Below are 17,839 nucleotides of genomic sequence, written 5' to 3' on the forward strand. Positions count from 1 at the left end.
CAATACATATTGAAAAAAATGTACAACTGAAATCCTCACCTAAACATCATATAAAGATCAAGTATGCACTGCAAGGCTCATGAAAAACAATACGCCAACACATCTAAAGAGATCGCCTAAACTCCACCTATAAGAAATTATGAACATCTATATGTACAGCTACACACCATATAAAGGTCCAACACACAGTGCTAAACATATTGTAAAGATCGTCAAAAAATGGTACCAGCACACAAGACAGCTATCGATCACAAAAAGCCTCACCTATATACTTATAATCTTCACCTACAGATCATATGAAGATCCAATACACAATGTAGTGCAAGTTTTGGAAATCTTCGCGATAAATACCGTGTCAAAATTTTGAAAAATCCTCTCTAAACTTCGAAAAAATTATCGACTTACAATAACATATCAACATTTCGAAAAAAATTATAGCACTTCTGAAATAAAATCATCAGGAGATGCGCACTGACGGCGGTTTGTGCCATGGAGGCCACTGGGTCACCCCAACAGCCTGCTTTGTTGATCTGTGTTCCCGCATCTGCAACCCCCAGGGGGCTTGTGCAGATAGCTTATAATGCACTTGGAACATCCATTGCCGACCACTTGAAAGAAACGTGTCACCGACAATGAATGAAATGATTCTGAGATGGACAGACACCGACCACCTGAAACACCAATAAGGAATGAAGTGCTTCATGTCCTCACACGAAGACCACCTGCAGATCGTTAATCATGTTTTCCAGAAGAAAACGTTCTGTGTGTTGGCGACCTTGCAGCAGCACTTCACACACAAGCAGGTGTTTTGAGGGTGGTTCGGAGACAGTCCTCAGCTTGTCTATGCTCGCAAAAGCCATTCTATTCTTCTCGTAATGCCTGGCAAACACTTGGGCACTTAAATGTAACTGCCCTCAAGAACTGTGGAAATACCAGGACGTTTCATCAACAGTGTACAATATGTTTCCCATCTTCCCGCCCAGAAATTGTTAAGACTATTTTCTAGAATGAACGTTCTGTGTGTGGTCCTAAAGATGTGGTTGAGAGACGCCTTTTAGTCTACTTATTAAAATGTCAGTCCACCCACTTATCACAAATCTCGTGGAAGAATGTTGTCTCTTATCTATCAGGGAAAAAATGTAACTTATGCTGCTGAATGTCTTTCGATAAAAACCTTCATATTAGCCCCAATTTTCTCTTTGCGGTCACTTCGCAAGGCATGTATGGGAGGGAGTAAAATGGTTGCTCACAACACTTAGTAGAAGCCTACCTCTCTACTCCCCTTATGTCAGAGTATCACTTACCTTCCCACATTATCACGAATCGTCCAATCTTCAATATATGGCAGTTGCATCTACCTGAGTTTGGGAGTAAGATATGTCTACAAGCAAGTAACAGACCACTGCTAATTCTATCAAAATTGTATCACGTTCTGACATTACTTTTCCATTAGTTAGAAGGTTGTCTAGCCTGTCACTGGTTGGGTAGAGAGCTATCATAACGAGACATATAGCACACTAACATACGGAAAGAAATTAACAACCAAGCAGATGCTTACATCCAGATATTTTTTACGACTTGTGCTGCTTCTAGTGATTTGTGGTCAATGGCATAACGGAACAGCAGTAACAGGTCTCTTTGGCTGTTTAGATTCAATGGATACAACTATTTACATTCAACCCCCACCAATCGTCAATCCTCTGCAAATGGCTATAGCCTACCAGTGGCACAGCCTTCCGTTCCATAAGGACTTACATCTAAATATGTATTCCACAAACCACTAAATGGCGTGGACTATGTTCTAGCAGTATTCCTGATGTTTTCGTTCCTATCTCGCTCACTTGTGTAACGATCAAGTAAAAATTGATTGTCCATATTCCTTTGTATGTTCCCTAATGCAGTGCTATGCAGTGCAGAGAGAGCAGAACTAGGGCACTACTTTGCTTAAGATTGTTGAGCATAGAGATGAAGATGTGCAGTTTGTGATTTGGGTCGCTCAGCCATTCTAAGATCAGTGAAAGTTCATTGGACTGCATTGTTCCAACAAATTTAGATGCAATAAACATGGAATCAAAAATATACAAAAAATAATTATTGCAAAATACTGTTGCATAGTTTCGAAAAGTCAGTCACTGCTATTTAAGTACAGTGATACTTCTAACGAACTCTCCTGTCATTATGACCTGTCCTTACCACTTGCCATGCACGGAGATATCTGACAGAACTAAAGTGCCTGTGAACCCAGGCCCTGCAAGGTAAGGAGATCCCAGATGAAGTCACGATTAGACATCAGGATAACAACCATCATACATGCCCTAAAATATTTCAGTGAGGAAGGGGGTAGCCTCTACTTTAGAACACACAGACAACTGTTATGTGTACTAAACCTTTTTATTACAGAATCACCATACACATTGGGTTTGAGGGAATATGGAATAGTTGTAGGTAAACAACTAGAATTCTCTCAGATACAGATTTATTCACACTTAGCTTCTACACAGATACAAGTCCGGAGGCTAACTGCCGTTAGTGTCCAACATCCTGCCCAAAGCCCTCTCCTCAAAGATAGCACACTTACGCACAGAACAAATATGATATTTATGGCGCTCTACACCACATAGCCCCCCCCCCCCCGGCACAGTATGGAGTACGTCCCTGTGAATGGGGGGGGGGGGGTGAGAAGTTAGGAAGGTAACGCACAGTTCTTCTGCATCAGGCGGAAGCGGTCGATTGGTAGGAGACCGGGGGGTGAAACCTGGTTCGTTGACGGTGAAGTCAGCAAGCGACGCCGGCAGCTGAAGACGACATCCCGTCCTGGAGTGGAGGTGTAGCACTTCGTCAGCCGGCAGGCAGAGAATCACCTTGCCAGAAGGCCTAACAAAGACCCACAAATTGCCACACGCAGCACTTCTGCTCAATTTAAAGCGGCGCACCACACGAGATTCTGCACTTCCTCCCTCAATATTGTCACATGCGAGTACCACACACACCGTATCGCCATCTACGACAACAGATAATTTATGTATGTCATCAGGGTGCACATGTGTTGTGAATTCTTGGATGGCACCTGTACAAGCAATGGTAGGGAGGCAGGGAGGTGTGGGAAAGCCATGACAGGGGGTAGCATCTGCTAAGAGGGGGGTGGCAGGTACACTGGACTGCGCAGGAGACAACCTCGGGCAATCAACTGACAGACGAGGGAGCGTGACCGAAGGCAATGAGGAGCCGGCATGGATTTAACAGCGTGACAAAGAGCTGTCACACGAAGATGGTAACACAATGGTAGAATCCGAGTGGTTGGCAGTTCGACTGTGAGGGCTGTGAGGAGTGAAGCCCCGAAAAGATTGGCCACTCGAATTAGATGAACGCGGAGAAGGAGCAGTGCTCGGCAGAAAAGCACGCTATGGAGAATCAATACCCGAATGCATGGTGTGGGAAGATGGATGGCCGCTCGAAGCAGGAGTGGGAGAAATAGGGGAAGAATCAGTTAGGTTCACCTGAGGCTCACTTGGTTGAGTGAGACCGTGGTTACAGCGTCTTTTATGAGGAGATCCATGTTATTCTCAGAGCGTTTGACGACCTTGTAAGGACCTGTGTAGGGCGACTGATGCGGGGCTTTGACTGAGTCGTCTCTGAGAAACACGTACTCACACGAGTCTAGCGTGCGCGGTACATACACGTGCGGTGGCATATGAGCAGCCGGAGGTGGCGGCTGAATTTTGCTGCAGTGCAAGCGCACCCACTCGAGAAGTGAAGGGAGTTCAGAGGGCTGTGGAAGTGGGGCTGGAGTGACTAATTCTCCAGGCAAAACCAGAGGTTGGTCATACACAAACTCGGCTACGGAACCCTTGAGGTCTTCCTTGAAAGTCACGCGAAGCCCAAGAAGCACGAAGGGCAGTGCCTCTGTCCATAGTGAGTCATGGCAACGTAGGGCAGACTTTAAGGTGCGATGCCATCGCTCAACAAGCCCATTGCTTTGGGGGTGGCATGCAGAAGTATGAATTTTGACAATACCACACATTTTACATAAGTCAGAGAAAACTGAAGACTCGAATTGTCGCCCCTGGTCAGTGGTGAGATAAACAGGTGAGCCAAATCTAGAGATCCACGAATCTTAAGGATGCTCGACTTACTGTCTCAGAGGTAATGTTCGGAATAGGCACAGCCTCAGCCCACCGAGTCATCCTGTCAATAAACGTAAACAACTAACGGAAACCCTCGGAGGGGGGCAAAGGGCCTACGAGGTCGACATGAACATGGTGAAACCGGCCTGGTGGTTGGGCAAAACAGCCAAGGGGTGGAGAAGTGTGCCTGGAAACTTTGTTCTGTTGACACACCATGCATGCCCTTGCTCAAGACCGACAGTCATGGCGCATGTCTCTCCAGACAAACCGTTCAGCTACCAGACGGGTGGAAGCTTTGACACCGGGGTGTGCTAATGTGTGTAGTTTGTCAAAGACCTGGCGTTGAAGGGGCTTAGGAATGAATGGCCGCAACGTACCAGTCGATTCATCACACCACACTAAGTCAGATATGCCAGGGAAAGTAGAGCGTACCGGTTGGAGAGAGGAGCTGTGGTCTGAAATTAACTGCATGGTATCGGGGTCTGCCAATTGCAACCGAGGTAGGTCCGTTAAGTCAATTAAGGTTGTGACAGCACCAACACGCCAGAGAAAATCAGCGACCACATTGTCCGCTCCTCGGATGTAGCGAATGTCATTTGTAAATTGCAAGATGTAATCGATGTGACGAAAGCGTCATGGGGGCGGATCAGCCGCAGGATTTTTTATGGCAGGAACCAACTGTTTGTGATCAGTGAGCACATAGAAATCTCGTCCCTCAACATCAGTTCTGAAGTGTCTTATGGCCTCGTAAACTGCAAGTAATTCTCTGTCGAATGCTGAGTATTTCTTCTGCGTGTTGTTTAGCTTTTTTGAGAAAAACTGCAGGGGGGTCGTAACATCGTTGTATGTCTGACTCAGTATTGCGCCAATAGCATTGTCACTAGCGTCAGTAGTGAGAAACATTGTGGCGTCCGCCCGTGGGTGAGCAATAGTGACAGTGGAGGCCAACAGCTGTTTGAGTTCATTAAATGTCTTGTCCATGTCTGGTGTCCATGGTACCTGGCGGGTGCCGGAAGTTTGTGGGCCAGTGAGAGCATCTGTGAGAGGAGCCTGCACCGCAGAAGCGGCTGACAAATGTTTCCGGTAATCATTAACTGTTCCGATGAACCTGCGTAATTCCCTATAGGTCTGAGGGCGTAGCATCTCGAGAACAGGCTTGATCTTGTCCTGTGGTGGTGTCAGACCGTCCGATGACACAACATAACTTAGGAATGTGACGGATGACTGGTGCAATTGAGTCTTTTTATTGTTCAGTTCAATACCAGCGGCTGCTAAAATATCTGTCACGACTTGAACACACTCCTCACTCTGTTCCAAAGTAGAAGCAAAAACCAATATGTCGTCCATGTATACGAAACAAAAGTCTAGATGGGATAAAGTTTGATTGATGAAACGCTGCCACGTTTGGGGGGCGTTTTTCAACCCAAACGGCATAAATTTGTATTGGAACAGCCCAAAGGGAGTGGTTATGGCAGTCTTTTCAATATCCTCCGGAGCCATAGGAATCTGATGAAATGCGTGCTTACAGTCCAAAACAGAGAAGTACTTTGCACCTGCGAGTGCATGATTGAAGTCTGCAATGTGTGGGACCGGATATTTATCAATGATGGTGAGGGCATTTAAACGCCTATAGTCTCTGACCATACGCCAAGTACCGTCTTTCTTTTGGTCAAACAGGATAGGACTAGCCCAGCAACAGGAAGAAGGTTCAATTATTCCCTTTTGTAACAGATCGTCCAATTGTTCTTTTGCAATTTTCATAAATTCCGGCTTGAGGCGGTGTGGGCATTGCAATATGGGCGGCCCATCGGTTAGACGTAACCGATGAACTGTGCCATTAGTGACTACTGCAATACGTGGTGCGGCACGACAGTCAGATGTCCGTGAAGCGGAGCAGGCAGTGGCGGACGGGCCAAGCTGTGGCGCTGAGGGCACGGAAGTACAGGTGTGCCACCTGCTCGTAGGCTGCGTAAAGGCCACACACGTGTTAACATGGGCGAGGTTGGTACACTGGTTCTTGGTAGTGGGCCGTGCCGCTACGAGCACTGTAGGCACGAGTGGGCATGGCCGAACAGCAGATGGCCGTAGTTCATTGCCACGAGCTTGGCAAGTTAATTGTCCATTCGGAACGCAAGGAGCATGAGCACTCGGGCATACCCTAAGAGTTCACAACATTGTCGTTAATGTGCGCGGGCTCGAGAACACCAGATTGGCATGGACTGACCTTGTCTGTAGCCAACGAGTCATCTGCTTGTAATGCCGCGAGGCATTGTTGTGTGGAGGCCAACTCGTGGTGTATGTCGTGGAGATGCAGCAGCATTTCCGTACATTCCATCCGCAACTTCGAAGACTTGGTGCACTCCACTAGCCACTTGTTCGTCCAAGATTGCAGCTCCAAGGATAGGTTTACACACTTCTTAGCACAGCACACATGTTTGGTGTTAGCCGAACTGTCACTCGGCGAAGCGAAAGGAATATGTTTGTTAAGGAGGGGGGTGGGGGGGGTAAAACACAGATATTTTGCACAAAATCTAGTGAAAACTGATAGTGCTTGAGGAAATCAGTTCCAAGAATAGGTTCTTCAATTGTTGACACTAGAAACGTCCACTCCAGCTTGCACTCGGGCGAAAGTTTCACTGTATACAAAGTGGAACCCGAACACTGTAGGGTAGACAAGTTCACTGCACGAAGTACAGTTTTGTGTGGTTGCACTTTATTGGTTGCTAGGCAAACCGGCAGCAAAGAGACGTCTGCGCCAGTGTCTACCAGAAAACATACACCTGATCGTAAATCGCGAACATAGACTCGACCACACTTACTGTTATTGTCCGAAACGGAGTGCAACGTGGGATGGTGCCCGTTGTTTACATCGCAGAAGGTGGCACCGTACCCTACCTGTGGTTGGAGTTTGGGTAAGAACACGGTGACTGGCATTTGCGAGCTTGCTCGCCGAATCTCGCGTGGAAGAAACAGTAAGGTTAGGCGGGCCTGTGCTCCTGTGGGTAGTTGCTAGGTGACGGAGTATGTGCCCCAGAGTCTTCCACAGAGGCCGATGCACTGTCGTTGCAGGGAGTTGAAGGTGCAGGCAGGGCGGCTAGTTTAACAAACTTGTTATTAGCACCACCAGACAAGGGCGTGGCGTCAGAAAGTGTTTAAGTGCGGTCACGTCCAGAATGTAGTGCACAGAGCTCACGTTGCCTGGCGGAGTATGCTCTGTCGGCGGCGCGTAAACGTTCATTTACTGGCCTATCTTCATACGCAGAGATTGCAGTCTGGACAGGCAAAGGCAGCCTTTCAGTCCAGATTTCTGCGAGCGTGTCATCAGGCATAACTTGCTCATCGACGAGAAGACGGATGCACCGCCACAGCTGGGATGGAGACCTGTCGCCGAGACGTTCTTCGTAGATGAGCTGTCACACATTTTCTCCTGGTTTTAGAGACGCGCTCCAGTATCGTCTGTTTCGCCACAGCATACTTCCCTGCTAGGGGGGGTGCTTTGACCAGATCGTAAATTAAATCGACGCGGTCGTGCAGATGGTTCATGAGGCAGGCGAAGCATGCATCGTCGTCCAAAGCACAGACATTGAATGTTTGCTCAACCAGGTTAAACCAGAACTCCGGGTGAGCGGGTTTGAAGTCTGGAAATTTCGGCAGATTCGGCACTGAAGTCACTGCAGAGGTGCGCCTATTACTTTGGACGGAAGTAGAGCATGCAGAAGATTGCGAGTCCGAATTATTGGCTTCCCGTAATGCGGGAATCGCGAAATTCACTTGACGCCGGGGGGTGGCTGAGAAGCGACGGACGCTCGAACGGTGTGAGGATCGTAGTCAAAATGTGCATTCTCATTGATGTGGTAGCTCGGAGAGAAGCCACAAGTGCTTAAGTACGCCAGTGAATGTCCGTTATGCACACAGTATTCACTCGACCGTGAGTGGTGGGGCTGGTTGTAGGTGTCTGAGTAATTACTGTCCAGCACAGAATTGTTTACTTGATTAGAAGCAACACTAGGATCCCACACACGTCCACTAGGATGCACACTCGGTGTGATATTTGCTGTTTGGCGAGCATTGAACACCTGTTAACTAGCCGGCGCGGAAGGATACACGCGTGGCGGGTACTGATTTGAGTTTGAATTTACTACTGGATTTTCCAAAGTAGCAAAACCTCACTCAACGTCACGAACTGTATTGAATTGTGTGTTCAACACAGGAGTAGGAATGTTCTGACCAACACTCTGTGGAGAACACGTGGGAAGGTCCAGGCTAACAAAGCCAGAGTCCACGACCGTTGGCGGTTGGAAGAAACTGGCGGCACTCGATGAATTCCACTGCATGTTCTGGCTGAAGGATTCCGAAGATTCTTGCGGCATGTCCACTACGACGGCAGGAGTGCTGGAGAGATGTTGCTGGAATCCGGGCGGCGGTGAATGCTGAAAGGCCATTGTCTGGAGCTGAACAAAGGCCCTCGCGGTCGCAGAGAAACCCAATGCGGTAGGTGCATAAATAACCTTCGGGCGGTAACTCGGACGCGTATTACACAAAAATGGGGTCACCAGTGTGGGAATATGGAATAGTTGTAGGTAAACAACTAGAATTCTCTCAGATACAGATTTATTCACACTTAGCTTCTACACAGATACAAGTCCGGAGGCTAACTGCCGTTAGCATCCAACATCCTGCCCAAAGCCCTCTCCTCAAAGATAGCACACTTACGCACAGAACAAATATCGATATTTATGGCGCTCTACGCCACAGGTTCAAGTGTGTAATTGGTGACGTTGGAAAATCCTCTATAATTAGGAAGATCCTGACAATGTATTCACAAAACTAAATGAAATTAATCGTGATGGACATGAACACTTAACAATCTTTGAAAAGCATTGCTACATGAGAATGAACCCCTAGCATAACTTACAATACAATGATCACAAAACAATTTATCCTTCAAAACATTACACTCAGAACACTTTAATATGCCCTATTATCTGTGCCATTTTAGCTGGACAATAACGTATATTTACTAATACCTTTCTCGACTTTTAAGCCCTATGAACACACAAGCGATACATGGCTAGCATGGAAACGAGGGAATGAGAAGAAAATATGTAACGCAACTCCAATCTCCAATAGAACTGAAGAGCACACACAAGCCAATGACTCCCTTACTGAGCAACTGAGCAAATGCGATATTTACCATGCTTTGTTGGCAACTGTTGTGGTTGGCAGTGGTGTGTGAAGACGGCAGTGTGTCGATGCTGTGCAGACCTGTAAACCTCAATACTATTCCGGCCTTGACTGTATCAGCAGTTGGACTGCACTAAGTTTTCGTGAGGCGAAAAACTGTGTTTTTCCCTAGCCAAACTATTGGCAATGTCCACTCGCTCTGGCTTAGCGATGTGTACACCTTTTCCCTCTGTAATTGTTCCGCAGAACGTAACTAACTCGGGTCGAAATCCTTAATCTCCACTCCAGAGATGTTACGAGATTTTCGAACCCAGTAAATGCAAGTGTTCACTAAAAAGCTCCTGTAGACCGACAAAACAGGAGGTGTTCCATCTACACATGGCCCTTGTCTGAAGAGACCTCTCTCCCTTCTACTCATGGCCCCAGTCTGTATATCTTCCTTGCTTCCCCTACTGTACCTTGTGATCATCCACCATCACAAGTTGTAGCGGCCAGTGCTGATTGTGGTACCACTCGTGTCGTTTGTTGACCCAATGAGGCTTGAGAAGCGTATTGGGTGTGGAAACTATTTTCCTTCTGGCTTATAGCATTCATATTTCGCTCCTATACTCTCAGACTCCGCCCATACACGAGCTGTCCACGTGCGCCCTAGTTTTCTCCACGCCTTCATCACGTGATATGCGAGTATTTGTTAAAAATTGCGGTGCTTTCCACTGTGGGCTTTTTAGAGACCTCCCATTGTGATTCTGAAAGCATTTCTTTCCTAGAAGCTTCCCTAGCTATCAGGTGTGGTCTTTCTATGTCTGCTCCGTCCCATCATCTCTGCCCTGCTGTTAATTTTATTTTGTGTGACTCAACATTTTTCGTAAATGCGAATTCCGTGCATTGATCGTCTAAGAGCGGCTACGTGGACCTCTGCTGCGCTAAGATGCTTCTTTCCATTCGACACAGGTGTGAGTCAAAGAAGCTCACTTAATGGTTTATTGTTAGCTAATGGTGCCTGCCTCCCTGCTGCGAAGGGTCGAAGGTTTATGGCCCCTCTCGAAATGCGTTACATGTTCTACTTCTCTCAAGGTCTGGGAGCTCCCTGCATCACTTCAGTTCAAAGTGATTGCAATATTACGCGACTATGAACAAGCAAAGGAGGGAATGCTTGTTAATATCGAGTTCATTTCAGCCACGTATGAAAGATTACTCTCCATACTATGCAAATTAGTATCACCTTACTTGAAGTAGGACATGCGTGGTAGCAAACTCCTCGGCTTGTTGAGTAGATTACGTTTCTATATTTAAAATAGTAAATTATTCCTCCACCTTATATGCTGTGTGTTGTATGTCCTACTACCAGTAAAAAGTATTCCAGTACAAGTAAGCTTCCACACCATACATGTGCATATTGATTCTCTCCTGATTTTGAAATGTAATTTGTTTATGATGGAAATACCCAGTCGTGCAGCAAACCAGTGGAATCAGATGTGTGTAACACTGTTCCAAACGTCTGTCAGGGCTTTTTAAGTGCAGTGATGATGTGTTGATACTCCCTCCCAACATTAACAAATGCTCCATTAAAACTACAGTCTTCCATGCAATATACACCCATACAGACTCCATCCTAATTTCCAAATGTAATCTTATGAAGAAAAAATACACAGTAATCCTGCAGTGTAGTGGAATCACATGAGTATAACATATGTTCCAAACGACTATCAGAGCTATTTAAGTATAGTGCTTCTATGTAGGATACTCCCTACCACCATTAACAAAATTACCATTAAAATTTCAGACTTCTGCATCATATACATTTCACTCTGATTGCTGATATATACTTCTGTATTGCTAGAATTTATATGGTATCAAACTTGAACAGTCGATTTCCATAGTTTTAAGTCAAATCTTAAAAACCAGGTTCTTTTTAGTTGAGGAAGATGTAATCATTTCTCCAAAACATTATGTAGTCAAAGATATCCATTCTGATTCTAAAAAATCTTATGTTTCACCCCAACCTATAAGCTTGTTGTTATCTGTAGAAGACCATTGGAACAGTATTTCAGCGTCAACCAGTTCTACTTTAGATTGATTTTTTATATTCCTGTTGCATCCATACCAGTTTCTCCTAATATACACCATGCCCCAGATTATGGAAAATGGTGTAATATCTCTAGAGTGCATAGACTTAAAGTACTGATATATGACGTTATCCTTCCATCCAACATGCAGAGCACACATTAAGAATCCAAGCACCTTCAACCACCAATTCTGATTAAGTGGGGTCCTGTCTACTTGTTCTGTCTAAAGCATGCTAATTTCTCATGTAGCTATACAACAATTCAGTCAAATAACAGTAATAGTTTTATGTCAATAAAGCAGATTGACAATACTTAACTTTGAATTTACAGTGGTGTCGCAAGCGATGGGCGACATGCAAACAATCAAAGTCCTTTGCTGTATACAAGGTCCATGTAAGCAATTGATATGGATCACATGTCACTGTTGTCACAGTGCTCTCATAGTACTGTGCGAATACTGTCCGCCCAAGGCTGGCATGAGCGGCGCTTATATTCAAATCGTCTAGATGCCACTCCTATCGTCATAATGTCCTAGTCAGCACGCTATTGGCTGATGGCATCTCACAGCCTTGTCTGCAGTTCTGTTCTTCATCTTTGTGCCGGCACTTGTTGATATGCCAGAACAGATTACATCTGCTGTGTAATGCTTTATACTAAAATAACGTGATCCATAGCTGGAGACAGCAATCAGATTTTGTTTTTCTACCTGCAGTACACCCCAATACAGACTCTAGTCACTACTAGCTTAGTGAGGTGTAAATGTTGCAAACCACTTAGTACCAGATCATATGGAACTCTGTAGCACAGGTCTTAACAATAGTACTCTGGTGGGTGTCAAATGACGTTTTTTAATCCCCTGGAAGACTGCATGGTCACAGTGTAATCATAGCTACCATATCAAGAGCAGACCTAAGTCTGATTGATGTAGAAAGAAAGAGGGGAAAATGTTTTAACAATAAAGCTTTATTCATCGCAATGTGTATTAAGGAAGTACACCATAAAATAATACGAGTAGTATCTCTTAAAACATCGTTTCCTTCGTCAAAAATGCTCTTACTGTAGCTAATACAGGTCTCTGACACAAAGCACACGGGGAAAGGGTAGGTCTACATTTAACGCAAGCAGCAATATGTCCTCAGCGAAAGGACAGTACTCCCATTTCTTCCCAGAAACAGATTTCACATGGGTGAGTATTTTTAGAAGCTCTGCAGTCACATAGTGTTCTGATACCACTTTCAGAAGATTTGATGGACCTTTTAAAAAAATGGTTCAAATGGCTCTGAGCACTATGGGACTTAACTACTGAGGTCATCAGTCCCCTAGAACTTAGAACTACTTAAACCGAACAAACCTAAGGACATCACACACATCCATGCCCGAGGCAGGATTCGAACCTGCGACCGTAGCGGTCACACGGTTCCAAACTGACGCGCTTAGAACCGCACGGCCACACCGGCTGGCAATGGACCTTTTAAATTAATTGCAACCTTCGCAGTAATACTTACATTCATCTTCTGGCAAATGTTATCCATAATATTCTTACTCCTCACAAGAAGCACAAACAAGAACTTGGACAACAACACAGCATGTTATTATAGAGAGTACACGGCATCCTTCCACACCAACAGGTCAGCACACACTGAGAGTTTCCCAGCAGATTCTGGAAGGGCCAGGGAGGGTCAGGTGGGGAGGGTGGGGAGGGTGGTGTGGGTTGGAGGTGTGGTGAGGTTTGAGGGGGGAGAGGTTGCGTTTTTTCAGAGAAGTAGGGGTGGGGAGAAGTGGAGAAGGAACCCATGATATGCAGTGATATCATCAGTGTTTCGTTGCCATATCTACCAACGACGTCTTGAATAAATTTAGCAGCAATGCAGACTGTCCTCATATCGGCTCTGACCCTTTACTACTGTCATATCTGTTGACAAGCTTATGAAAGAAAATGAAGTATATTGCTGGAAGTATGTAGGTTTGACAACTGATTGGGGCAAATGTCAATGTCTGATAGTCACACTGGAAGTTAGGTCAGTTGCTGCCTTGGCTCAGTGGACACTGTGCAGCATATGTAGAGAGACTCTTACAGTTAAGTGTTTGGACAAGTGTCTTAAGGAGCTCTTGATAATGCAGTATAAATCGCCAACATTATTTAAGCAAGGCCTCAAAACTCTAACTGTTTGTTATTTTGTGTGGACACAGGCAGCTTCTACTTCTCTATAAAGTTCGGCAGCTGTCGAGGGGTAAGTACTGTCAAGATTTTTGGTACTCCATGAAGAACTCAGGATTTCCCTTATGGAGATTGCGATAGAAAACGTGCAAATTCCTACTTAGACTGTCTGACCAACGAAAACTGGTACATCGAATTGGTATATGTAGCAGATATTTTCGATGCCCTCAAAGTTATTAACTTAATTCTCTAGGGCAAGGACGTTCATACGTTTTTTGTGCAATACAAAGTAGAAGCAATGATAACGAAAATCGTCAACGATGGGCTCAAAAAGTGGAATAAGGTTCATTTGTCGTATTTCCTGTGTAACAGAATTTTCTGGAAACCGTGAAGTCAAAATTGATAACAAAAGCTACAATCACAAAAGATCATCTAAAATTTTTGGCTTCTAGCCTCAGGTAATTGACATTATATGTTTTCCTGCATTTTATGGAAATATTTTTGGTTGGTGTAATTGTAAACACCAATTTTCTTTAAACAATAACTTTATCTAAAACAGTTAATTTTTCAAATAATATGAATTTTAAATCTGATAATAATTTCTTTTAGTTATTTGTCTTACACTGTGATTATACATTTTGTTCTTCATTCATATAAATGAGAAATCTACTAACTAGACATACTAGAACATTATCTTTTTCATGTTTCATTATGAGCCAGTTCCCTAAAATTATCTAGTTTTGATTCAGATACTGATTATCTCACAAGGTACAAACAACGTCAAAAATGCCACTGAGCTCTTTTTAACATTGACCACTCTATTTCGAGTTTTCATATAGTTTTCTTTATAAAAAATATAAATATTTTTCAATCCTAATTGCACAGCATGTTTTGCTAATTAGGTCTACTGACATATGCGTCCACACAAGTGTGTGTGTGTGTGTGTGTGTGTGTGTGTGTGTGTGTGTGTGTGTGTGTATGTGTATGTATGGGTGTGTTTGTATTTTTTACTTGCAATGGATATAGTATTCTACTACACAACCCCAGAATTTTCGAACCAAGATTGTACTGCCAGCAGAGCAGTTTATTTCAGTTCATTGCTATATCAGCTATGTATATAGTAAATTGTCATAATTCTGTTTCCTTATTTTTAACCAAGAATAGTATCAGAAATCCTAAATTAATGTGTTATACAAACTGATTTTGTCATAATAGTCGTTGTTTTTAGTACAAGGTCACCGATTTCGATTCTGAGGCAATGAGAAAGATTTTTAACAGGTAATTCTGACATCTTAATAGTTTACTGCTATCAGATTCTGTCTTACAACTTTCCGAATATGTAGGAAATTTTTTGCCTCGTATATTTTCTGTCCATTATCGAATGGCGGAGCAGACAGCAATTGAAGTATACAACTGCCAATAACAACTATTTGTTTATCAACCAAGAACAGAATTTACTACACTTACAGGGGCGAATGTCCACTCTACATGATTACAACTGAAATGCCAGTCCTCGACATTGCCTAAGAGGTGCTCACAGTGATGAAGACCATGAACACAGAAGTTGGCAATTAGCAGGGCACTGCCATGCAAGAGAGGCGACATGGTGCCAGGAGACTGTAAGGCTGTGGGCAGTCAACACACAGCGGAAAAGTGCCCTCGGTAGTGGCTGTCAGACGTTCAGCATCATACGTGCTCATGACGAAGGCGAGGTGATACCTTCTGATGGCAGCAGCAGTGACAGGCGTGGAGTCTGAAGTATAGGCTCAAGGGCAGCTGACAGAAGTCCAGTGAACAGTGTGGAGCCCGGAGCATAACTGGCCACTGACGTGGCAAGTGTCGACCTAAATACCCGACAACAGATGACATCTAGGGTGACTTCATATGGACATGTGACGATGAGGAAATGAATTGTTGCCTGTGACTGCCGCACTGTTTACCACAACATGCACACTCCATATTGGCGCGGATAATGACCCCTGACGTTGTGGCGGCTATGGGAGACTTGGAGGAAAATGGCCTGGCGAACTGTATTGATGCCTTCTGTTTATAAGTGAACTCTCGAAATGAATTATCATGTTGTGGTGGCTTACTGACCTGTGGTACAAGTCTCTAACTATGGTGGCTATGTATGCAGTGGTACCACATACCTCTAGGAGAGATGGTGCAATTACCTTGTACAGGTCACATCTGGGCGGCTCACAGAGGGGATGATTCTGCTCCACGATAACACGCATCTACATGTCTACAAGCACACAAAATTGTAATGGCCAAGTTGAAAAGGGAGCAGCTTGAATGTCTGCCTTACAGCCCAGACATGTCACCCTGCGACTTCCATGTGTTTGGTCCACTAAAAAAAGCTCAAAGAGAAGAGCTTCAACTTGGACAATGAACTGAAGAACACAACCACAGGTTGGTATACAATTCGCCAGACTGTTTTCCGCCAAGCCTCCCACTGCCACCATAGCATCAGAAGCACAATGCACGCTAATATAAGGTATGCATGTCATGCTAAACAGTACTCCAATCACAGGCAATAATTTCCTTCTGCACAGTCACATGTCCGTGTAATGCCACCTTGGTATTTATCCATCATCTGGTATCTAGGTCACTTCTTGGCACTTCAGTGGCCAGTTCTGCTCTGGGCTCCACACTAGTTGTGGATTTGTCACTACAGCAGTGCGCCGCTCATCAGGTGATTGTCCATGAACTTCAGTTGTATTCAAGTGGAGTGAATATTCATTCTAGAAATTGTACTGAATTCTGTTCTTGGTTAATAAACAAACAGTTGTTGTGGCTATGTGTGTATTTCAGTTGCTGTCTGTTGCAGCTTTTGGCAATGGACAGAAAATATGCAATGCTATTTTTTTTCATATTCTGTAAAAGGGAGAATGCACAACTCAGCCACCACAGTAGGTTGTCCTATTGACTGGAATGAAATGACAGTACAATCAGCCAATTTGCAAACATGTGCCTGAGAAGTTATCAAAAAATTTCTAATTACTGTAACAGGACACTGAATTCCATAAGCACTGAACATAACCACACACTGCACTTGAAAAGACCAATAGTAGCCCCTGAGAAACACACAACCACTGAACAAGAATCCAAGATATAAGGAAGCATAACTACTGAGCATATGTGCAGAACCGTTTCTGAGACTTGAGTGTGCAAAAGAAGAGCAACCACAACTTTCAAGAGAAAGTTCCCAGTGCAGATTGCAATAACACAAGAAAACGATTCTGACAAAAAAAAAAAAAAGAAGCAAGCCGTTTCCACATAGTGGAATGGCAACTGGCCATCTCATGTGGTGGTTGTGAGATCCAGGCACAGGCAAGGCTTGTGACGAAATTTCCTCGAATGGGCAACCTGATGCCCAGAAGAACTCAGATGATCAACTGTAGCAGGGGCCAAAGGCTGCAAGGTGCCACTGTAGGCGAGGAGGTTGTCCACGGCTGTAGGCGTCTTCACAGGAGACGAAAGCTGAACAGATCACACGCTGCAGACAAGAGCTCCTGGTGTGCCAGGACAGAGAGGAACAACCACTAGGTAGCGCAGGCTATGAGGGGCACAGTACTGATACAACCAAATAAAGGGGAGGAATCCCTGGAATGCACATGCACAACAAGCGCTGGTGGCAACGAAGGCAAGGTGAGAAGAGAAGTGCTATGGGACCCGAGGAAAGGGCAGGGTAGACCAGCAGGGATGGGTAGACCAGCTGCAGGGCCAGCAATGAAGGAACATGCAATCACAGGCACAGCTGTAGAAACATAAGCGCACACGACCGGACTGGCTGCAGTGACAGCCACGGAGGCAGCGTCGGTGTTAAAGGTGGCGGCTAGACCAGTGTCAAGAGGGCAGGCTGTGACTGGGTCGGCGATGACTGGACTGATGACAGAGACGGCATCATTATCGTGAGGCCCAGAGACGACAGCGCCAGCGACAACAGAGTAGGTGTCCGGTTGTGCCTCGTGCAAAGGCCGTGCTGATACCGTATGGACTTCCACCATAGAATTCTGTGAGTAACTTACTGAGGGCTGCAAGGTACAACACTGTAAACTGACTGAAGGTGGCCTAGCTTGTCACACACAGAACTCTTTGGACACCCAGTCCGCACACTGTTCACAATCGTGCTCAGTCAAACACTGTGGGTAGACTCTTCCCAATAATAAATTGCGGGATGTGAAACTTCTTTCCTGTGCTTGGACCTCTTCCTCCTGAACTCGTCTTCGGGAGGAGGTAATTTTAACTAGACTCCGGATAGGGCACTGTCTTTTTAGCCATCGATATCTTTTAAGTGGCGATCC

This window comes from Schistocerca americana, chromosome 6, assembly GCF_021461395.2.
Source record: "Schistocerca americana isolate TAMUIC-IGC-003095 chromosome 6, iqSchAmer2.1, whole genome shotgun sequence".
NCBI classification, from domain to species: Eukaryota; Metazoa; Arthropoda; class Insecta; order Orthoptera; family Acrididae; genus Schistocerca; species Schistocerca americana.